We start from the raw sequence: 23,705 nt of genomic DNA, 5'->3' as shown, positions 1-23,705 counted from the left end.
TCCTTTGATATGGGAGTGGTGTCAGAGGACTGGAGGTTTGTAAATGTTCCGCCATGTTTATAATGGGTTAAAGGGATAAACCCTGGAACTACAAAGCAGTCAGATGAATGTTCTAAAAACACTGAGGAAAGTTTTGAATTATATATTCTGGGAAGAAAATACTTGAGGCCTTAATCAAGGATAACTCTCAACTTTCTTCGTGAGGAAAAGGTGTTTTCAAATGGCCTTAATCTCAGAACATTTGATGGAAAATCAAATGTGATGAACTGAACGGAGTTTTTTTTTGTCTCAGGACCAAGAAGGCTCCTGAGAGAATGATATTGATAAAATGTGCATGAAGACAGTGCGATCAATTCACTTTAAATTATGTTGTTATATAAATCGAACCCCATGGATTAAAGGGGCAGTAACAAGTGTGGATATGTCGTTGGCTAAGAGACAGAAAGCAGAGAAAAGTGGCAAAAGGTTGTTATTCTGACTGGAGGAGAGTTTAACGTGATATTCCCCAGTGATCGAAATTAGGATATTGCTCTTTATGATACACGAACTAACATAGACATTTATGTTATGAACAGAAATTGCAGGCAACAGAAGTTTGTAAACGTAAACAGTGAGGATGTTAGTATTAAACTTAAAAATAAAATGTCTTAGTAAAATAATGCAGGATCTGGCCAAGGTAGGCTGGGAACAGCCGCTTGTGTGTAAATCTACAGAAGAGTAGTGGGGGGCGTTAAAAATAGGAAATGGGGAGGGTACAGGCTCAATATGTTCCCTATACAGTGATAGGAAGGAGCCACAAGCCCAGAGAACCATGGATGGCCAGAGATTTTCAGGATATGATGAGATGTAAAGGAGAGGCTGTTAGCAGGTACAAGGGGAGCAAATCAGCGGAATAATTAGTGGAGTACAGAAAGTGCAGGGTTGAAGCTTAATGAAGCAATTAGGAGAGCAAAGAGGCGGTATGAGAAAGCTCTGGCTGGTAAAAGTGGAAACCCCAAGATATTCTATAATATATCAATGGGAAGAGGATAACCAGGGAAAGAGTAGCGCCCATTAGGGAGCAAAGGGCCAATCTATGGGTGGAGCCAGAGGGCATCGGTAGAGTTTTGAACGAATACTGCACATCCGATTTCACCCAAGAGAATGAGGATGAATGTATGGAGCTCTGGGAGAGAGACTGCGAGGTTCTTAAGCTTTTAGATTTCAGCCAAAGAGGATCTACAATTTACAAGGATACAGTAAACAGAATATGATATTACACCAACTGCTAACTTTAAAAAAAAGTTTGTAAACATTTCTATAAATTATGCAGATGAAAAAAAAATAATCGTGAGAGTAAACATTGACCCTTTGGACTCAGAGAGACGTGGAATTATAATGGGGAATGGGGATTTGGCTCAAAAGCGATTCGGAATAAACCTGAAACCAAATATCAAGTGAATATATTGAACTTGTGTAAATCTGTACCAGAAAAGAAACATTTCTGGACACATTAATGGGGGTAAGTTGCAAGCAATCTCCTAGATCTTTCCACTTGCAACATGGAGTTTGACAGAAGAGATAGCTGCAATGAAAGCAGATGTATTGGATTCGACCTTTCAGAATTACTTAGAATCCAGAGCAGTTCCCAAGGATTGGAAGGTAACAAACCCAGATGTTTAGGAAGGGGATAAGAAAGAAAACGGGGAACTGTTAGCTTCAAAATCACTGCCAGGCAAAATGAGATTTTCCTTTCTTTTCGGGTTGTGCTAATAGAACACCTGGAAAATCATAATGTTATTCAATAAACTCAACACAAGATTGTGAAGGGGAATTTGATTACGGCGATCTTATCAGCGTTTCTGAGGATGTAATTATGAGGAGGATAAAGGGAACACAATTGAATTAACTAAGTTTGGATTTTCAGAAAGCATCCATTAAAGTATCGTTAGAGGTTCTTACACAAACTTAGGAATTATGGGATTTGACGTCAATACTAGCATGGAAAATGAATTGGCTAATGGACAGACAACGGAGAGTAGGAAGAAAAGTGACATTTTCACCTTGGCAGGCTGTAATTAGTGGGGTGCCGGATGGATGAATACTTCGGTCTCAGCTATGTACATTCGATATTAATGGCTGAGATGATGGAACTTAGTTCGAAGTGTAGGATAAAGATGTTTCCCACAGCAAGAGTTCATGTGAGACTGGAAAACAGCACCACCACAGTGTGATCTAAAGAGTCACATAACAGTAGACCTGGGATAGACAGGTTCGGGCATCGGAAAGACGTGAACTAGAGGCTCGCGTAGAAAACTGCATGGAAATAGCTCTTAGTCTGGGCTATACTGGTGCCTATGTATATTGCCGTGTGTTACCAATAAACAGTGACTGTTCAACAGTTGAACTTTCTTCGTAAGACCAATGGACAAAACCCTTATAACTTGGGAGCAACTAATGACCGAACCCAGAACTCAAGACAAGCTGGGAAAAGACCCCAAAATCTGAGAAACTAAAGGAACCACATCCTGACCTGACGAATTCACCAGAACTGAAGAGCACAGGTGGAGATCGCCTAAGAAGAAACCCCATTGCAGAATTGGAGGCTCAAGGGCAGAAGAGAAATCCACTGTGTAGCTGAAGGACTCCAGCAGAGCCCGTCGCGGGCATTGTGAATCCCCATCCAATACAGAGTCAGATAACCGAGGCAGATCGCAAGGGCGAGCAAGCTAAATAATATTTAAAAATCGGTACAAAGGCTGAACGGGTCTTTAAAAGTATTGAGGGCATTAATCAGGCAGAACAGTCCATTTCTTCAATCACCGCCCCCAGCCCAAGTCCAGAGTCGGCGGCCTAGAACCGTTGAAATAAAAACGTTTGACGCCTCAGTGAAAGCCGGAAATCACCTTTGATGAATTGAAGACTTTACTCTGGGAAATTCGCGAGAAGACCCAATTCGATTGAAAGACTTGCTGCAAAGAAAATAGATCACTTTGAGGTCGGGTCCGACATCGCCGCTGGAGCCCGCCAAAACCCAAAATACGCGGGGTGAAGTGAACTAAACGGTTTCTGCAGAGTCATCTTTAAAAGTGCAACAGCAAGTAAATCTGAACTCCCCTCTGCTGAAGGAAAAACAGCCATGGATAATAAAGCAGAGCTAACAGGTCGATCTTTGCTGATCCAAGGGGCAAATCAGGCGCAGAATTGGTGGCGTTGGCGGGCATTTTTCAAAGATATACGATAGCTTTAGGGTTAGGTAAGGGGACAGAGGCTGAACAACTGAAAACACTTTTGTAATCAGAAGGTCCGATAACCGATGACGTCATTGTGAGCCAAGGAATAAATGAATCTCCGGGTAAATTTGAAGCTGTTCTGAAATCTTTCGATACCTATTTTAATTTAAGAAGGAATAAAATTTTAGTCCGAGGAAAGTTCAACAACAAGTCCAACAACCTGGAGAGCCCATTGGCCTCCTGGACCTGGTGGTGTCCGATAACGGCCCGCAATTCACTAGTGAAGGCTTCACTCAATTCACCATCCATTACGGATTTCAGCAAACTTAACTGCTCCCCAAATTTTCCACAATCAAATGGTGAGGCGGAAAGAGGCGGCCCACCGTTAAACCCCCTTTTGAGATATAGAAAATACGTCCCATAGACGCTTTGAACATTGAGATCGAACTTGCCTCAGTGCAACAGGCAGGAGCTGAGCAATGTCCCGCATAATCTGAGTAGAACTTATTTCTCCTAGTTTCTGTTACCGAGCTGAAACTGTTTACATTTCGGCATATTGTATTCCACCTACCCTGTTCTTTCCCACACACTCTGCCCATCCATATCCCTCTGCAAATTTTCTGCGTTATCTCCAACACACACTTTCCCTCCATTTTTCATCGTCAGTAAACTTGGATAATTTGTGTTGTAAGAGTTCTGTTCAGTAGGTCTCACAAAGATGTTCAGAGGCTTGTAATGTTGAACAATAACTGTTTGTTGGCAATACATAACTCTGTATGTGTGCTTACGTGCCTGTGTGTTTTTGTGTGGTTGTGGGCAAACTATAGGCCAGACTAAGAGCTATCTTCATGCTGACATCTACTCAAGTCTCCTGACCATGCCTGTCCCATGCCCTAACCTGTCTATCTTAGGTATACTGTCATGTCACTCTTTCTATCACGCTGTGGGCAGTGCTGTTCTCCAATCTCACATTAACTCTTGCTATGCCGAACATACTCGCAGTACCGTTCCCTCCACTCTTAACCCAACATAATTGCAGTAAAATATTATTTTACAGCTACCCTTTCTCCTTTTTCAAGCCCATAATTTTATAAATCCAGACAGTCTGGAGGCCTGACAATTCTACCAGATCTTGTTCTGGTCACATCTGGAGAGTTGTAGGCCCAGTTGTTTTGGGCAAGCTTTATTGCTTTGGAGTTGAAAAATCAGAGTATCCTTTCTTTCTGGCACATTTTTTAATTGATTCATGGGATTTGGCAGGCGGCTGGCTAGGCCGGTGTTTATTACCCATCACCAATTTCCCTTGATAAGGTGGTGCTGAGTTGCTTTATTGAACCGCTGCAATGGATGTGATGTAGGTACACCCACTTGACTGTGTCTACCTGATTAACTTAAAAGTATGACAGGAGGTTCTACTCAACAGATGAGGAGGAGAATCCTGTTCCGGCGGATTGTACCTTCTGGAGTATATAACAGGTATGATCTTGCTCGATCTTCACCTCCCAAGTCTATGATGCCCGCTCTTTCAAGGTGCCTGGTCCAAACCTTGTCACTTCTGTTTAACTGGAGCAGGTTCTTGGTGCAGTACCTCCTACTGTAGGCAGAACAGTGCATTCTCGGTCCTGAACTTCCTTCTGATCCCTGACTGGCAATACCGTCCCCGTCTAATTTCAACCAATCTCGAACGCTTCATTATGAAGACAGCCAGAAGAGGGTAAACCCGAGGCAAAACGAGATTGAGCTCTCCCCACAATGTTGTTCTGAGGCTTGTGAAGCGGCGCTGCTGTGTGACTATTAATCAGGTAAATACATCAATCACATGGCAGTTGCCCTGTTACTTACCGCTTTCCCAACTTGCTCTGATCGCCTCAAGTCATCGATTGAGGGCCAGGCGGAAATATATTTCAGTTCCCTGACATTGCAGCTCCCGCGAATGATAGCACCAAATATAAATTTCAACAGGCACTCGGTAATTTCTCGTTGAAGCTCCCGTCGTGAGTTTGCCCGATTGTGAGCAGTTTCCTCCTAATTCGCCATGAAATCCACACGCTGCAATTCCAACATCCTTGAGATAGAGCAACATTTCCACACTATTTTTACTTCAGTGTTTGAAGTGTTTATATATTTTATATAATTTAGCATCGTTCCGAAGGCAATTGTGAATGAGCAACTTGCACTGATCATGCGCGACATGCCCACACCCCATGAAATAAATAGAAAAGAGATTGCATAGATACCAGCCTATTGACGAGAGATTTTGCCACTTAAGGTTTGCTTTGGACAGATTATTTTCATCATTGACAAGAAGGAGAACGTATCTGTTGCTGAACAGCTTTGTGAAGATCGGATCATTCAGCAGCTCTGGGAGAAACAGACACTCACAGCTCGCTGGTAACCTGAACTTTCAACTGGGCAAATCCGAGATTTCCAGCCTGTGCGCGATCAATCAGCGAGGAAGATTGCGGAATCCTCCACTCACTGCCCGTTAAATTTAAAAAACAGATACTAGGGAAACTGAACCGAGTGGCCGGTTAGCTCAGATGGTTAGAGCGTGGTGCTAATAACGCCAAGGTCGCGGGTTCGATCCCCGTACGGGCCAACGTATTTTATTCGACTTAGAAGTAATTAAAGCCCGGACCCGGTTCAGTTGTTATTCCTCCGCTGTCACATGGAAAAAGCGTTTCGAAAAGTTCTTCTGCAGCGTTGCAGGCTGTGTTTTTTTCCATCCATGCTTCTTGCTTCTTGAACATTTCTGCCTCTAGTTCTGACAAATCCGTCCTTTTAACAATTCTGTGCCACAAATTTGTTGGCGACAAGACAACAAAGCTTTGCTACTGTACAACGGAACACTTGCAAACGACGCTCTGCTCAGCATCTCCGGGGCAAATATACCCTTACAGCTCCCTGGTAACCTGAAGCTTTGACTGGGCAAAAACGAGAGTTCCAGCCTGTGTGGGATCAGTCAGGGAAGGAAGAATGCTGAATTCTCCACTCACTGTTAGACTGAATTTGAAAAGCATTTGATCAAACTAGGAAACGTGCAGCTTGGCGACCAGTTAGCTCCGAGATAAAGGCAAAATATTGCGGATGCTGGGAATCTGAAACAGAAACAAAACATGCTGGAAAAACCTCTTCAGAGTCATACGGACTCGAAATGTTATCTCTGTCTTTCCCTCCACAGATGTTGTCAGACCTGCTGAGTTTTCCCAGCGCTTTCTGTTTTTGATCAGTTAGCTCCAATTGTTAGAGGATGGTGCTAATAGCATTAAAGCTCACGGGTTCGATCCCCATTGAACAACGAGACATGGGCGATGTGTGGTAATTCTGTCCCTATTCCAGTTTAGTTGCAGTCCTTCTACTGTTCCATTGTTCGAGGTTCTGTTGTAATTCCTATACTGTCACATCGGAATAGGATTTCGAATAGGACCGTGTTCTCCTGCGGCATCGCAGGTTGAGCCTTTTTCTCTTCCACACTTCTTGCCTTTGGAAAATTTCTGCCTCTTGTCCTGACAAATCCGTCCTTCTTTTCACACTTCTGTGCAATAAACCTGTCAACATCATGGCAACAAATATTTTCTCCTGTACAGCGGAACACTTGCAGACGAGCAGTGACATCTCTGTTAACTGTGCCCATGCCTGCCGTTCGCTGCAATGCTGCAGGCAAATTCACTCGAGACAACTTGCAAGCGACAGTGCAACCAATCATACTAGCCTACCATAAAGTGATTGTACTGAAGCTATCAACAGTCCTCTACACGACAACAATAACTCGCTTCACAACAATTTCACGCAAATATTGCATCTGTCAGCAAAGTCTATCCATTATCAAATTTCTCAACAGTCAGTCAGCTGCTGGCGAGGCCAAAAAAACATTTGCTGCTTCGAGATGTCTTTCAAAAAAGCAGCACAATATACTCCTAATGTGTTGCTAATTATTCTCCAACATGCCCGGAACGATTTAAAATACTGAACCGCGCAACGTCTACTTCATTGCTGAGCTACTTGTAAGCGACAGATAAACTAGGTCGCTGAGAAACCAATGTTTTCCCGTCTAACTTGCCGTAATTCCAATCTCAGATTCAGACAATTTAGCCACGAAATCACCCAGCAGAGGGTAAACTCAATGCAAAATAACTGTGAGCTCTCCCCACGGTTTAGTAGTTTTGCTGTATGACTGTTACTGGGATAGATTTATAAATCACCGAGGGCAGTCGGCCTGTTATTTGTTCTCTCATTTACTGGTTCCACAATTTGCTCCAATCGCCTAAAGCCGCTGATTGAGAGCCAGGTGGAAATATCTTTCAGTTTCCTGCACTTGCAACTTCCCCGGCTTTTACTGCCAAATTTAAAAAGCAACAGGCACTCGGCCATTTCTCGCTAAAGAACCCCTCATAATTTGTAAACACTGTGATCGTTTTAATTCTCATTCGCAATTCAGTTCCAATTCCAAGCTTCACTTGCATCATCCTGAGGACAGTGCAACATCTCAAAACTAATTTTACTTCAATGATTGAAGTGCTTTCACTTTGTAAATTTAGCAATCCTTCTCAAGGCAATTTCGGATGAGCAACTTATGCTGGTCGTGGAAGCACATCCATATCGCATGTAATAAATAGAAAAAGAGAGATTGGATAAGATATCAGCCTGTTGAGGGCGAGAAGTTTTTCAGCTTGAGGTTTGCTTTCGGCGGAATATTTTGAACATTCAGAAGGGGAGCGCTAATGTTGCTGAACAGCTTTGTGAAGATCGGGACAATGAGGCAGCTCTGGGGAAACTCATTCCCTTCCAGCTCGCTGGTAACCTGAAGCTTTGAATTTACAAATACGATAGTTCCAACGTTCCGGCTGGTGCGCGGTCAGTCAGCAAGGACTGAGTGTCGATGGTCCTTGGGTCGTTCTTCGGTACCATTCCAGACACAGAATCCGAGTGACCCCCGCCCCCTGCTGCCTTGATACTGTCTCAAAGAAGTGTACTGGAAGGATATTGAGCGTGTATTGTTTTCATCTTGTGAATAAGTGTCTGCATGAATGATAGGAAAGAATCAAGGTTCATAATTCTCAGTCGAGCACATCTGAACATTCCCCCTACATACTGTGATATTTTTCTAGCTGTCGCTATCACTGACCTCGTTTCCCTCTTTCTTACGGCGAACCTATTGACAATCATGATTATCGCCAGAAGAAACTGCGGCCTTTCCAAATGTATCTCTGTCTATATGGTGTCTGGAAACAGCAGATCTACTGTTCATGTTCTTCATATATTAGAATAGCAAACTTTCAGCAAAGTCTTTACACATTAATTCCTCTCCAACACTGTCATTGTTATGGCTGTACCAAACTTTAAGTTGAACAGGCACTCCGTCATTTCGCGCTGAAACACCCGTCATAAGTTAGCACTGAAGTGGCCGCCTTACTTCTCATTCGCAAATTAGCTCCATTTCCAATCTTCAATTGTCACTGTCACTGTCAGCGATCTATGGCCAGAATTTTAAAGCAAAGTATGTCACTGTGAAAACTGCTACAGTGAGCATAACAGCGGTCTCTGTGCTGATCTATTGGGAGAATATGCCATTCTGATTTGCTTAGGAACACAAATGTTCATTTCTCAGCAACTGAACAAATTTGCAAAAACGGGTGATCAACAAACTGATCATTAACAATGTTCACTAGGGTTCCCGCCCTGGCGCGGATTTTGTTTCCATCGTCTTCCAGTTTAGCGGACTTTTCTCATGTTTTCAGGTGAAGTTCCAGGCAGCAGAATTTTGGATGAGCACAGGTATGTGTGGGGTGGAAGATGGGAGGCCGGCCAAGGGAACACTGGAATATTCAAGCCTAGAGTGAACAAAGGTATGGATGAGGGTTTCAGCAGCAGATGAGCTGAGGCAGGGCCGCAATTGGCCGATGTTTAGGATGTTCAAGTACTGAGTGTTCAATCTCATAACAGCCTGTCATTCTGTCTAATATCATGCAGTTTTATCAGGGATATTGGGGGTAAAATGGATACAGCGTCAGCCATTATTGTTCAATATTAGGATTGTTACTGTGTCTGTATCTCTGGAACATTATGTCACTGCGGGACTTTTGACATTTCACTGTAATCGGAAGCTGAACAAAATGTCCCAGACTGTGGCCAAGGACTGAGACCCTTTAAAGCTGACATTTGCCCCATTAAGTGGCCCAATTTGGATCATTCCCTGCAGGATATTTGCTGTTCATGAACCATTAATATCAATAATTCCTGGCACTGGGTTCACTGAGAGGGATGAAGAGTCAGTGAACAAAGCGGAGTGTCACAGCTGTTCTATTCCTGACTCTCCCCCTCCCGGTAGTTTATTGAGGATCCGGTCTCCCAGGAAATGTGTTTTCCCCAATTCCGCCCGATTCCCGTCTTTTAACACTGAGAGAGGTGACAGCTGTCAGTAACTCCAGTATTGGGATCCTGGTGAGTTCATTGTGGTTCAGTGTTTAGACAACACAATAACAAACAATGTTCACAGAAAATATGATAACTCAGATTCAGGAGGGGATCAGACACGGGGGCAATGGGCGCTCTCTACCTTCTGATTCAGGTTCCTGAACGTTACGGAAAAAGACATGATATTTGTTGCATTGTTGATGTTGTGGTCGGAGGGCCTATTAGATGAGGCGTTTTACTTCCCTGTGTCGTGCAAGGTTATCAGAAGATTGTAGGTTGCAGTCCTGCAATTTGTTCTATGATCATTTGACGCAGATGAATTGTCGTGTACAGAAGTTCTCGCACACTTTGTGTGTAGAATTCTTTTTTCTAATTCCCTCGGTAAAAACTCTGGCTTTAAATCTTTGACGGTGGCACTGGGTCCGAGATTCCCAGTCAGCGGGAATAGTTGTGAGCTAATCTTACTTTTTCAAGGTTACAAAAAATGTATCGAATCCCTCCTGCAATGATGAGGAAAGATCTCGGTAAAGGAACAGTCAGTGGGTTAAATGTAGGGACTGAGCGGTGGCTTGGTGTCGGGAATTGAAGAGGGTTAGGAGGGAGTTCAAGAAACAAACAGATTTACAGAGGAAGAAAACTGAAAGATTGGCGACGAGGAAGAGAGAGGAATATGAATGGCCTTCACCATCTTTCAAATTTTAGTCAATGAAAGATCAAAAGAGAAAATAACATCTGTGCCAAGGAGCTGCTGATAGTGCAGAGACCAGAAAATAGAGCTGGAATTAGGAGAATCATCGTGTTCACTGAAGGAGAGGCAATGGGATAAGAAAGGAAATGTTACGAGGGGCGGGGATGAATGCCAGGATCCTGAAATGCTGCCGTCCAAAAGCAATGGAAATAAAGGGAAAAATACGTTTAATAAATTAATAAAATGGTGGCAGATGTTATAATGTAAGTTGCTCTGTCATGTTACACTCACTGTTTACAAGATACTCGTTTACTGTCAGATTACCAAGATGCGCGTTTACTGACAGATTGCTAATGAATTCTGCCTCGTTAGTCTTTACTATTTACTAAATCGACTGTGGCCGGTTCCTCTCGGTTTTAAAATACCTTCTTTTATAAAGCTGTCCTGGGTTCAATCTGTCAATTCCCTGATTTCACTGAAATTCCGATTCAGCCCAGTTTTCGTGAAAGAGCCAGCGTTGGTTGTTCGGACACATAGGGAACGGTCGACAGACTGTTGGTGCGAAGGGCCTTTCCTCTCAAGGAACTTTAATATTCCGGGATCTCTAAAAACAACCGCTATTCCTGAATCTCCCTGTCGCTGAGACCAACTCTTTATCTGCACTCTCTCCGGCATATCAAACAATGCCCAAGACATTTCGTGTGCTTCCTCTTAATAAAGATCATAGGACTACGCTGACTCCCCGTCGGAGAATTGAACCCCGGTCTCCCGCGTGACAGGCGGGGATACTAACCACTATACTTACGAGGAACTGCTGAATTTTGGCACAGAGTTGGGAAACTTGAGGTTAACGTCACTCAGTAACAAATGAAAATGCTGAAGTGGCAAAATGTGGGACTGGAGGGGGCTTCCATCAGTTGTTTCCGAGACTTCTGATTGAAGTCGCTGTTGTTCAATTGCTGTCAGGAACTTATGATGCTTAATAGCCCACAAATTGATAGATTTGTAGAATGAAAGAAATTGAATTATCCTCCGATCAGCACGTTCATATCGTGAAGGATTCCTCTTTTGTGTAATGTCTCGGTTTAGCAATGGGAAAATCTGACGGCCAGTGAGATCCGCGGATGTAACACTCACACCAAACTTCCAGGGAAGTTGCCAATATGGGGAGTTGTCAGTAAATGCACGGCACACGCCTGTGCTCAATAATGCGCACGACTGACGAAAAAATGTAAATCCTGTACCTGCAGTGAAAGTCTAAGAGAGTTCAGAGACAATGAAAATGTCATTAATTCAGGTTATCTGTTTTGTCGCAAATCCTGGCAAAATAACACTGCTTCTGACCCCATTTTGGGACTTTTAATAATGATAGGGATTTATTTTTCCTCTTGAAACATTTCCCGACCAGGAACCCAATGAGGGGAAAAAAATACCCAAATGTTAAAATGAAAGCTGAATATATTTATGTTCACCCTGCAGTGACGGGGGAATCCCCCCGCCCCCTCTCATTATTGGGTCCAGCCTCCTGCTGGGCCGCCGTCTTGCATTTGTGCAGCAGCTGTTTATTATTCGGTTCAGCTCTGTCTCTCCCGTCACTGGCTCTCCATCCTGTCGATGGTGCTGTCTCATGAACTCCGAGAAGGTAACGCATTCGCTTATTAAAATCACAAGACAGAGGCTCTTTGAGTGAAACATTTGGACCCAGACCGGGTGTTTAGTTCACCACCCAGCAGCTCCTGGGAATTACATGCAATGCATTCAATTGCTTTATAAATGCCTGGTTACTGGTTGATATATGCACTCACCCTTGACTGTCTCAATGACCTTCAAGGGTAAAGGCTTCCTCCCGTCTGCTGTAGAAGCTGCGCCCCTGCAGCTTGACTTGTGCAGGACATCACTAGTGAAGAGTGCATGCACCAGGCGGCTTATAACCAGGTTTCTGTTTTCTAAATTTTTCAGAGTCTCCAATTATTCCGGTGCTACAAAACACATTTGACGATGTTGCAGTTCCACCTTCTTGTGCCCAGAGTTCTGAAAGTTAGGGAATTAATTTGAGACCCTGATAGTCCGATGGCTGCAAATGTGTGTTGCTGCTAAAATACGATGGGATGTGAAAACTAGACAATGTGATTTCATTTCCTGAGTGAATTGTACTTGCCTCAAATCTCCTTTCCCACTCCCATTCTTCAATCCTGCCTCCAGCAGGTATCCTTTGTGTGAAAATGGATTCTTGAGGGCCCTGCAACTTTGTAATTTCGGCATTCATGTGTGGTTGATTGGCAGTTACCCCCTGAGGTCTGCATAATGCTGGGAATAACTGCTGGTCTGTTTGCAAAATATTTTTAAAAATGTTTCAATGATGGACATTGAACCATCATAAAGAGCGAGTCAAAGCCTGATCGCTGCGATTTCTCATTTAAATTCCCAACCCGGAGACAAGAATAACTCAAAGCTTCGAGGCTGAACTAGGCAGGCCACTATATGCCTTACAGAGCGGTAGAACAAGGACTTTCTTCATTCTCCCAATTGTAACATCCCTGACAAGGCCGGCATCCCCATCCCTTGAGAATGGTTAAGAGACAACCACATTTCTGCTGGCCAGACTGGGTAAGGACAGCAGATTTCCACCCCTAAAGGATGTTTATGAACCTGATTTTTTTTACAACAACCGATGATAGTCTAATGTGAGTCAGCATTATTTAAATTAGTTTTATATCCCAGAATTTCTCAACTGATTTGAAATTCGATCAGCTGCCGTACTTGGATTTGAACCTGTATCCCTTGAGCATTAGCCTCTCTGGATTACTAATCCAGTGATATGACCAGAGAAAAAGGCCAATTCATTGATGTAGCCCCCATTCTCCCTGATCCATTGCTTGTGAGCATATTCTCGGGAAAGTCGAGGGTGAGAACATGATGTGACCTCTCAGTTTGACCTAAGTTCACATAATGGAGGGAGGGTTCCACAAACACTCACCCACTTTTCATCTTCAGACCTGCTGTCAATTGCCACTGTCCTTCCCCTCCAATGGACCAAAAAATGTCCCGCATGAACTTTCCAGGATTCACAGTTTCAATGGAAAGAGGAAACTCGCAGAATACTTTATCTTGCTCCCCAGACAAATCCAAGGGCTATAAATTCTGCAGCCGTGGAGAGGGCGGAGAGGCGGGGATCGCGTGGGGATGATCCACGTGAATTTCACTACATTCAATGACAGAATCTCTATTCACACAAATCTGTTTTCAGGCGCCTCAAACAATTCATCAGAATGTGCAGGGACCCGGCAATCACACACTGTACAGGAAGCTGCTGATTTGTGGGGTGCAGCATGGGACAGGGAATTCTTACCCAGCTTGTCACACAGAGGACATGCTCGTACCTTGGTCCAGCTGTTCAATTGGGCCCGCGGTCTATCGTTCTCTACACGCCGGATAACATTCTCCTACCTCAGGGCTTCCATTTCAGCCTGTCACACTCGCTGTCTGACCACTGGAATGTCTGGATCTGGGTAAAGTGGTGTTCGATCTGCGATGCTGGAACTTGCATGTGCATTACACACCCATGTGAGTTCAGCTGTTACCAAGTGAAGTCCAGCAGAATGTGGCTGTGAATACAGCTGTTGAGGGGCTCTGTGTCTCATTGGCCTGATGTGGCTGTTTTCATTCTGACCGGGGGCTAAACGTTGAGTCTCAGCCTCCTGCTGCCTTTCCTCCTTCCCTCTGGCTGCCTCACTCGGCTCCTTTCCGCTGTCACTGTACAGAGTGTCGGTTTTCACCAATGCTGACCACCGCTCGGTGCCGCTGGTGGAGGTTGACACGGTCCTGGCTGTAGGTGGTTCCTCCTCCTCCTCATCCTCCAGCTTGGCCATTAACCCTGCAAACAGCAGTCGGCTCGTCTACAACCCAGGCCCGGGTGAATGACACTGCTTTCCCTTTCCCTGTGGAGGGCCAGCACCATTGCCATGGAGTCCAGCAGCAGGAGGCTGCACACTGACCTTGGTCTTCACATTCTTCACCTTCTGTGCGCTCGCTCCTGCAGCCCGGTCAGCAGCAGCGCCCAGCTGCAGGTCCACAGTGTGCTGGGCGGCCTTCAGCTCCTTCTTTAACATGAAAAAGTGATATTGCAATGTCTCAGAAATCAGTCAATCACAGTGAATGGGGTTGATTTAAAGGATTCTGTCTGTCATATTTCTGCAGCTTTTAGTATCTGCCTGTGTAACGGCGCCATGATCACTGCTTGTGCTGCGCTGTGCAGACAAGAACGGAAATCATGTACCTGAGTTCATTATAAAATGTTCGCCTTTGACCAATACTCGCCCGTCCAAACAAAAGGATCGAGGAAACAATGGCGCAGGGTGAATTTCCACCCCGGTTTCTGGCCGTTTTACAGTCGACATTGTTTGGCAGGTCCCCAGGCCGCTTCAATTCCCTAGTCTTTACCCCTTAAATGGGCTTAAGTTCACTGCGGCCTTCTGTGTGTAACAAGAGAGGAAAATGAATAACACATCTTAACGCTTATTTTCAAAACATTCTCCAAGGTCTTCCCTTGTCCCTTCCATTTGTCCGGGCCCGTTCCCCCCTTCCTCTCGATCCTTCTGGTCGCTCACGGCAGACAGCGGCTCAATCCTGGTCAGCAGCTCCGCGATCCAGGAAACCAGACACAACTTTCGGGTCACTGCGGCTGGATCTGCCGGGGGCGCCGAGTGCTGGGCAGCAATAAGGTCACTGATGTCCAGCCGAGAGGTCGTGATGTGGCCGAAAGCGATGGTAATAAAAGCGGACAAAGCCTGAAAAGTACCAGCTGAGGGAGTGAGAATGGTCAATGGTCAGAATGGCAGCAATGGTCAGAGAAGACTGAAAATTAGTGGCGGGAAGCAAATACATCTCGGAACAGCTTATGACAAGGATTGGTGTGGCTAGATCACTTTGTGTGATCTCTATAAGGATGCAGGTGTTTCTAAACCCTTTTCAACCAGGTGTAATTATTGGAAATCAAGCTGGATGGAAACACTCTGTCCATTCTAAACTAAGTTAAAGAAAACATCTCTCTGTATCCGGGGATGGGACTGAGAAAGGCTGCAAAAATAACGCTTGAATAAAGCATTACAACGGATGAAGTGATTGCCACATTTCAGATAAAAACCTGTAGCGAGTAGCATCTCCTGAATGTGCTGGGGTTTTGCAGGTCTCCTTGGGGTGAAAGCAAAATACTTTGTGTTTTCCCCTCTCCACAGATGCTGCTGGCCCTGCTGAGCTTTTCCAGCGTTTTCTGTTTTTTACCCCTTGAGGTGGGGACTGACCTGTGGTCATTGTTTCTCTGCTCTCCATCCAGAAAGCAGAGGGAGTCCAATTTCTAGCCCAGGGTGCACCATGCAGGCTGACTCAGCACAGGGCCGAGTGCTGCATTACTAGTGGCCTCATCATGTGGAGGAGGTTTCAAACTGCAGTAGTCATGTGCCCCGTCTCCCTAAAGATCACATTCGGAGGATGAATGTGAGAATTCTCTCAATGTGACGGCCCTTACTCTCTGAAATGTCAGATTAACGGACCATTTATTTCAAAGAAGATCCGTAAAAAATCAGGATAGTTGTTTTAACCCAGTTCATCCCCCCCTCTCCCCCTCACCCTCACCCCCTGCTCCCAAAATAAAACATCTCCATGTCTTCCTGGTTTCCCCCCTCCCCCATCTCTATTCCGTCCTGGCTTCCCCCCTCCCCCATCTCCATGTCTTCCTGGTTTCCCCCCTCCCCCATCTCCATGTCTTCCTGGCTTCCCACCTCCCCCATCTCCATGTCTTCCTGGTTTCCCCCCTCCCCCATCTCCATGCTGGCCTGACTCCCCCCTCCCCCATCTCCATGTCTTCCTGACTCCCCCCTCCCCCATCTCCATGTCATCCTGGCTTCCCCCCTCCCCCATCTCCATGCTGGCCTGATTCCCCCCTCCCCCATCTCCATGCTGGCCTGACTCCCCCCTCCCCCATCTCCATGCTGGCCTGATTCCCCCCTCCCCCATCTCCATGTCTTCCTGACTCCCCCCTCCCCCATCTCCATGTCATCCTGGCTTCCCCCCTCCCCCATCTCCATGCTGGCCTGATTCCCCCCTCCCCCATCTCCATGCTGGCCTGACTCCCCCCTCCCCCATCTCCATGCTGGCCTGATTCCCCCCTCCCCCATCTCCATGTCTTCCTGACTCCCCCCTCCCCCATCTCCATGTCATCCTGGCTTCCCCCCTCCCCCATCTCCATGCTGGCCTGACTCCCCCCTCCCCCATCTCCATGCTGGCCTGATTCCCCCCTCCCCCATCTCCATGTCTTCCTGACTCCCCCCTCCCCCATCTCCATGTCATCCTGGCTTCCCCCCTCCCCCATCTCCATGCTGGCCTGATTCCCCCCTCCCCCATCTCCATGCTGGCCTGACTCCCCCCTCCCCCATCTCCATGCTGGCCTGATTCCCCCCTCCCCCATCTCCATGTCTTCCTGACTCCCCCCTCCCCCATCTCCATGTCATCCTGGCTTCCCCCCTCCCCCATCTCCATGCTGGCCTGATTCCCCCCTCCCCCATCTCCATGCTGGCCTGACTCCCCCCTCCCCCATCTCCATGCTGGCCTGATTCCCCCCTCCCCCATCTCCATGTCTTCCTGACTCCCCCCTCCCCCATCTCCATGTCATCCTGGCTTCCCCCCTCCCCCATCTCCATGTCTTCCTGACTTCCCCCCTCCCCCATCTCCATACTGGCCTGATTCCCCCCTCCCCCATCTCCATGCTGGCCTGACTCCCCCCTCCCCCATCTCCATGTCTTCCTGGTTTCCCCCCTCCCCCATCTCCATGCTGGCCTGATTCCCCCCTCCCCCATCTCCATACTGGCCTGATTCCCCCCTCCCCCATCTCCATGTCTTCCTGGTTTCCCCCCTCCCCCATCTCCATGCTGGCCTGATTCCCCCCTCCCCCATCTCCATGCTGGCCTGATTCCCCCCTCCCCCATCTCCATGCTGGCCTGATTCCCCCCTCCCCCATCTCCATGCTGGCCTGATTCCCCCCTCCCCCATCTCCATGCTGGCCTGATTCTCCCCTCCCCCATCTCCATGCTGGCCTCACTCCCCCCTCTTCCCCAATATCACAATAATGGTTTGTATTCATCACTCCTCCCTCTCTCGGGATCCACATGTTTCCGGTCTCACCTTTCTTCCGATCCCGCTTTTAGACTTTTTGGCTGCTCCCGGCTCGGGCCTGAGGCTCCAATCTCTCGCATTCTCGGCTGAATCTCGATCCACATGGAATTGCTTCACTTACCGGTCACAAGCAGTAATGGGGCGCACACTAGCACAGGAAGTGGAAATGCCCCTGGGAGTAGCAGGTACTGGGGGAGTGGCTTCTGGGCCACACAAAGGAATTTTAATGTGACCAACTATGTGTGGCCGGGAGGAGCAGAGGCCTCTCCTCTGATACCCACATTCCCAGGTATAGGCTGCATTCCCACTTCCTGTCCAGAGCAAGGGAGGATTAGATAATGATTGGAAAACAAACAATGTGCAGAGTTACAGGGAGAAGGCAGGAGAAGGACACCAGGTGATTTAAATCCTGTATAAATTATGGTTCATTCTGTTATCGCTTTCAAACTTTACCAGGCGGGAATATCTCCCCATTCACAACATTCCCTGAACAGGAACATTTTAGTTCAATCTTTCTGTGGGTATGACATAAATGTAGTAGGAAAGTAACTTGTGAAGAGGACGTAAGGATACAGACAGGTTACGTGATTAGACAAAAATCTGGCAAATGGAGTATCAAGTAGGAAATTGTGAGGTTGTCCATTTTGACAGGGCGAACAAGAAAGAGGCACATAATCTAAACGGCGAGAGATTGCAGAGCTCTGAGATGCAGAGGGATCTTGGTGTCCTCGTGCATGAAACATTTTGTTTCTTTCTGCTGTTAAACTGTCCAATGCCATTAAAATTCGGATAGTCCAGGGTCCCAGGCTAGATCCTTCCTGTCTCTGAGACCAGAATGGTTGCTGTTGAAAAGGTCTCATCGCTGAAAAAGCCTCAGTTTCGAATTAAACCTATTTTATTGCTGCAGTGACCGCACTCTCTCACCCATTCGCTGACATGTTCTCTATTTTTCTACTGAATTTTTAAAATCAGCTAAACCTTTCCGTTTAATTCTCACTTCAGTGCTGAGTAAGGCAGCAGTGTGACCCTGTGACAGGGAAATCATTTTGTTTTATACAAGGGGAACTTTGAAATCAGGGGATGAGAGCAGACACAGAAAGACAGGAACATTATTTTAACCCGCCAGCCCCTTTCACACACTCTCTGAAACAATGTTCACAACTGCAAGTTCACAGGACAAACTGTTCACCAGACTGACAATACCCGGGGTAGGCTTCCCACTCCGCTCAGCATCTGCTGTGGACTCTTGGGGGTTAGTTGTAGTTTCCCAGCTCTGCTCACAGTGCCTGTTCCCCAGGTTCAGGGGCTGAAAATCATCACAGCTCCGGTAGGATTATACCAGATCTAATTTCACATTATTAAATTATTCACAAGCAGACATATATTTAACTAACATGAAAAAACAAATGTTGTGCTCTGACCCTTCAGTACGTGTATCCCACTTTGTTTACAGGACGAGAGGGAAAAGCGAGAGAGGGCGGAATGAGAGACAGAGTCAGGGTTAGTTCAGGCAGTGAGACACAGTCAGAAAAGAGAATCGGTTCCAGAACACCTTGTAAAGTCTAGTTTTACCTAGAAAGCTTCAACTGGAGAAGTAAAAGGTGATGCAGTCTCATCTCTCACTGATATTGTACCAGAGACAAAGACAGTATTAATCCTACACTCAGGGGCAGTGCCAGCGAGTGATCCAAAGTCGCATATTTAACCCTCTCTTCCCTGTTGTAATCTCTGCCGTTTTAGGGTTTAGGGTCGCTGTGTGTTGCTCTCAGTGACCGAGTGTTTCACTTCGATGAAATGAATCGGGGAGTCGCCCTGTCAGATATAAACTATTGCACGGTCCCAGCAAACTCACTAACACCCTCACTCCTCCCATGTTTCTCTAGGTTTGCTTTTTGAAGGTGGGCTCGTGAACAGCAAATCCCTGCAGGGGACGATCCCAAATTGAGGCTCTTAAAGCGACAAGCCCCCAATTTTCAATGTCCTCTGACCTTTTCCCCATCTCCAGTTCTTTTGTTCAGATACTGATCAAAGTGAATTGCAGAAAATGTTGATTTTAGTTGCTGATTTACTCTGGAAATCCGCGCATGAGATTTTTAGTCCCAAACCGAACGCTGCTTGTTCGTGAGTCAGAGACTGACAGATACAGAATCAATCCCAGACTCACAGATAGTACCAGAGGTTGATATTTACCGAATCAATCCCACAATCACAATCAGTACCAGAGACTGATATTTACCGAAACAATCCCACCCTCACAGATAGTACCAGAGACTAATATTTACAGAATCAATCCCAACCTCACAGATAGTACCAGAGACTGATATTTACAGAAACAATCCCACCCTCACAGGTAATACCAGAGACTAATACTTCCAGAATCAACCCCAGACTCACGGATAGTACCAGAGGCTGATATTTACAGAATAAATTCCAGACTCACAGATGGTACAAGAAACTAATATTTACAGGATCAATCCCACAATCGCAGATAGTACCAGAGACTGATATTTACAGAATAAATTCCAGACTCACAGATGGTACCAGAAACTAATATTTACAGAATCAATCCCAAAATCACAGATAGTACCGGAGACTAATACTTACATAATCAAATCCACAATCACAGATAGTGCCAGAGACTGTTATTTATAGAATCAATCCGCATTTACATGAATAGTAAAACATTGCAGGGATAAGGTGAGTGGCAATGGGTGAATGTTTCTTCGGGGGCTAGCACAGATTGGAGAGCCCGAATTCCCTCTTCCTGTGTTGTAACTATTCCACTATTCTAATGGAAAATGCTGGAAGAGCTGAGTAGCTCTGGCAGTTTCGAAGTTTCGACAGCGGGTCTGTTCGTTAAACCTTCTATCATCCTGAAATGTAAATCCCCACTTCCTGTCTCCACAGATGCTGCCGGACCTGCTGAGTGTTTCCAGCACCTTCTGTTATTATTTCAGATTCCCAAGGTGAGCAGAATCACGTCTTTTGAACAATAAAACACTCCTGTGCAGGAACTGATATTTAAATAAGAAATTGGAAGCTGCAGAGGGAAAATATTCAGAAAGTCGGTCAATTTTCCTAAATCCGAGTATTTCGATTCTGGCTCCACACTACAGCTCAGGCAAAACCTTCATTATCAACAACAAGGAACGAAACTGAGTTACATGTTAAATGGAAGATAAGTGGGGGTTCGAACTCTTTTATTTGAATTAATCGCGCGTGTGATTTCGGAGCGAAATCTCACGGAAACGGATCAAATTCAGCTCCGAGCTGGGGTTTCTGATTTGAGAGGTTTAAAAGTTAGCAAACTGCGATGGCCGGGAATCGAACCGGGGGCAACTGATTGGAAGTCAGCTCTGCTCAATGCTATACCACCATCGCTGACTAGGGAAGCTATAATAGGGCAAAAAAGTTCCAAGCCTCTTAACAAGAGCGTTATCCCAACACATAAAGCAAAGTTGATGCTGAGCCACAGACGGAGATATTAGGTCAGGTGACAAAAGCTTGGTCAAAGAGGGGGATTTTAAGGAACACCTTAAGAAGCAGAGGGAAGTGGAGAGGTTTAGGGAGGGAGTCCAGGATTTTAGACCAGGTCAACTGAAAGCAGTTATCAATGCTGCAGAGGTTAAAACCGGAATGACCTAGACGGCAGAAGAGCATAAATCTGGATAATATGTTGGCCTAGAGGAGATTCCAGGGAAAGGGAGGGACGAAGCCATGGAAGGATTTGACAGTAAGGATGAGTATTTTAAAATTGAGGCATTGACAGGCAAGGAGCCAATGTAGGTCAGCAAACACGGGGGTGGCTGGTGAACTGGACTCGGTTCAGGTGAAGTTCCAGGCAGCAGGATTTTGGATGAGCACAGGTATATTTAGGGTGGGAGATGGGAGGCCGGCCAGGGGAACACTGTAATAGTCAAGTCCAGAGTAAACAAAGGCAGCAGATGAGTTGAGGCAGGGCCGAAGTTGGATGATGTCTAGGATGCGGAAGTACAGTGTATTCATCTGATAACATTCTGTCAGTCTGTCTAATGCAGTTTAGTCAGAAATATTGGGGGTGAAATGGATTCAGTGTCAGTCATTATTGTTCAATGTTAGGCTTGTAACTGCGCCTGTATCTCTGGAACGTTATATCAGTGCGGGGCTTTTCACATTTCACTGTAATCAAAAGCTGAACAAAATGTCCCAGACTGGGGCAAAGGACTGAGATCCTTTAAAGCTGAGGTTTGCCCCTTGAAGAAGCTCATTTGGGTCCATTCTCTGCAGGATATTCCCAACATCCCGGATTTATTGAAATCCATTCTGAAATGTATTATTGGATCTGCGTCCACCACTCTTTCAGGCAATGAACTCCTGATCAAAACAAACCGCTGCATCAAAAAAACTCTTCTCTGATGATTTTGTCTATTTTCTATCTTCTGGTAACCGCCTCTTCTCTCAATGGGAACAGGTTATTGACATTTCCTTCACCAGGCCATCAGCATTTTGAACAGCTCCATTAAACCTGCTCTGAACGCCCTTTGCTGGATGGAGAAGACTCCAGCTTCCGACTCTTTCCACATAACTGCAGTCTCGCATCTCTGGTACTATTCCAGCAAACCTCCTCTGCATTATCTCCAGCACCTTGTCATCTTTCCTAAAGTGTGGTGCCTAGAACGGATGATAATATTCCAACTGGGCCCTGATCAGTAATTCAGAAAGATCCAGCTTACATTCCCTGCTTTCAGACTGCAGTCCCGTTTCTGGCTTCTAACTCTCCGTGGGCTCTGAGCTTTGAAACCAGCGGATTGAATATTGCTGTCCAACAAAGTGCTCATTGACTGTTCCTGACTCTGCCGGCCACTGATACACAATCTTTATTGCACTCCCTCCCTCCCTATGCCATCTAATTTTCACTTCTAAAATCTATTTTCAATTTCGTGTGTTCTCCTTACTTATAATAAACCTTCTCGCCGTCTGGAAATTAAACCCCGGGCCCCCGCATGATAGGCTGGGAAACTAATCACTATACTAACCACTTAACGGCCTGTCTACGTACTCTTGAAGCATCATTGCATCCTCCTCAAAACTTACATTCCGACCCAGTTTGGTGTCATTTGCAAATTTGGAGATATTACAATTGATCTCCACATCCGAAGCATTTATATAGATTGTGAACATCTCTGGACCTAACTCGTCCAGCAACATAACCCAATACACAATCCTTCCCTGATAGTTGAAATCGACTCCATTAAATGGGCCACTTATCTCAATGCAATTTGTGGGTTATGAGTGTTAATTGGGTGTCAGTGACAACATCACAAGAGCATTTAAAAGCTTTTATAAAAAGCGTGTTTTCTTTTTCCTGTTACCTGTTCTTTCCACTATATCAGTATTAATCTCTCATTACTGTATGGTGAATATGTTGACATTTCAGAGTTGATCCCTACATTAAACCATAGAGTCTTATCTCTCTGTCGCTTGATCTGTCAGTCTGTGGCCCCAGGAGATATCTAATACCAGATCATCTTTCTTGTGTGAGCCTGTTGTTCAAATCTGGTCATTACTGATTACAAATTATTGGTTCCCATTCCTTGATTTTTTGAAGCCTGATGAACACAGTAAAACTTCGCCATTTATTGTACCAGAGTGAGGGGAGAATAAACAAACTGTATATGATGGGGAATGTAAAATAAATCAGGAAATAATGTCATGTACAACAGGTCCATCAGTAACAGAAAAATAATATCAATTTAACAAAGTTACATCTTAAGGAACCTGACCCAGAACATCAAACTATCTTCTCTCTGTTTAAATGCTGGTGATCCTGCTCTGTGTTTAGACCACAACCCATGCATTCGGCCCGCAGAGGTTCAGGCTGTGGGTCCCTACATGGATCCTGTCCATTTACTGCAGTGTAGTTTCCACTGGGTCACTTAACTTCTACAACTTGTTACTCTTTGAGTGGGTGGGTGAATTTACCAGGTCAACTTCTTTATTTCACACACTCCAGTCCTCTTTGTCAGTCCAGCTGTTTAGAAACTCACCCTTCAGTGTGTAAATTACAGCAATATCAATAGGGCAGAGACTAAATTCAACACATTGTTTCATCAACTGATGCTTTCTTTCTTAGGGATGACAGAAAAGCATTGCTCCTTTCAGTCCAATCCCTCGGTTACAGAATCCGCTGGAACCTCCCCAATAGGATACTCTCTCTGGGACACCCCATGCAGTGGGTGTTTGTC

At 45.5% G+C, this 23,705-nt stretch overlaps 1 protein-coding gene and 1 non-coding gene across 8 annotated transcripts in view; one reads left to right on the top strand and one right to left on the bottom strand.

Moving 5' to 3' along the window:
* The window catches only part of LOC144673114 (NACHT, LRR and PYD domains-containing protein 3-like), a 404,245-nt gene that overhangs the window by 318,641 nt on the left and 61,899 nt on the right, over positions 1–23,705 (bottom strand). The gene's annotated exons all lie outside the window — the stretch shown is intronic.
* Positions 5,738–5,811, top strand: trnai-aau (transfer RNA isoleucine (anticodon AAU)). Its single transcript has one exon. It is a non-coding gene; the product is annotated as a tRNA-Ile (tRNA).

Source organism: Cetorhinus maximus, unplaced genomic scaffold (genome assembly GCF_964194155.1).
Source record: "Cetorhinus maximus unplaced genomic scaffold, sCetMax3.hap1.1 HAP1_SCAFFOLD_286, whole genome shotgun sequence".
In the NCBI taxonomy this organism is placed as follows: Eukaryota; Metazoa; Chordata; class Chondrichthyes; order Lamniformes; family Cetorhinidae; genus Cetorhinus; species Cetorhinus maximus.
The sequence above is the reverse complement of the archived record's forward strand: the minus strand, read 5'-3'. Positions and strand labels throughout refer to the sequence as shown.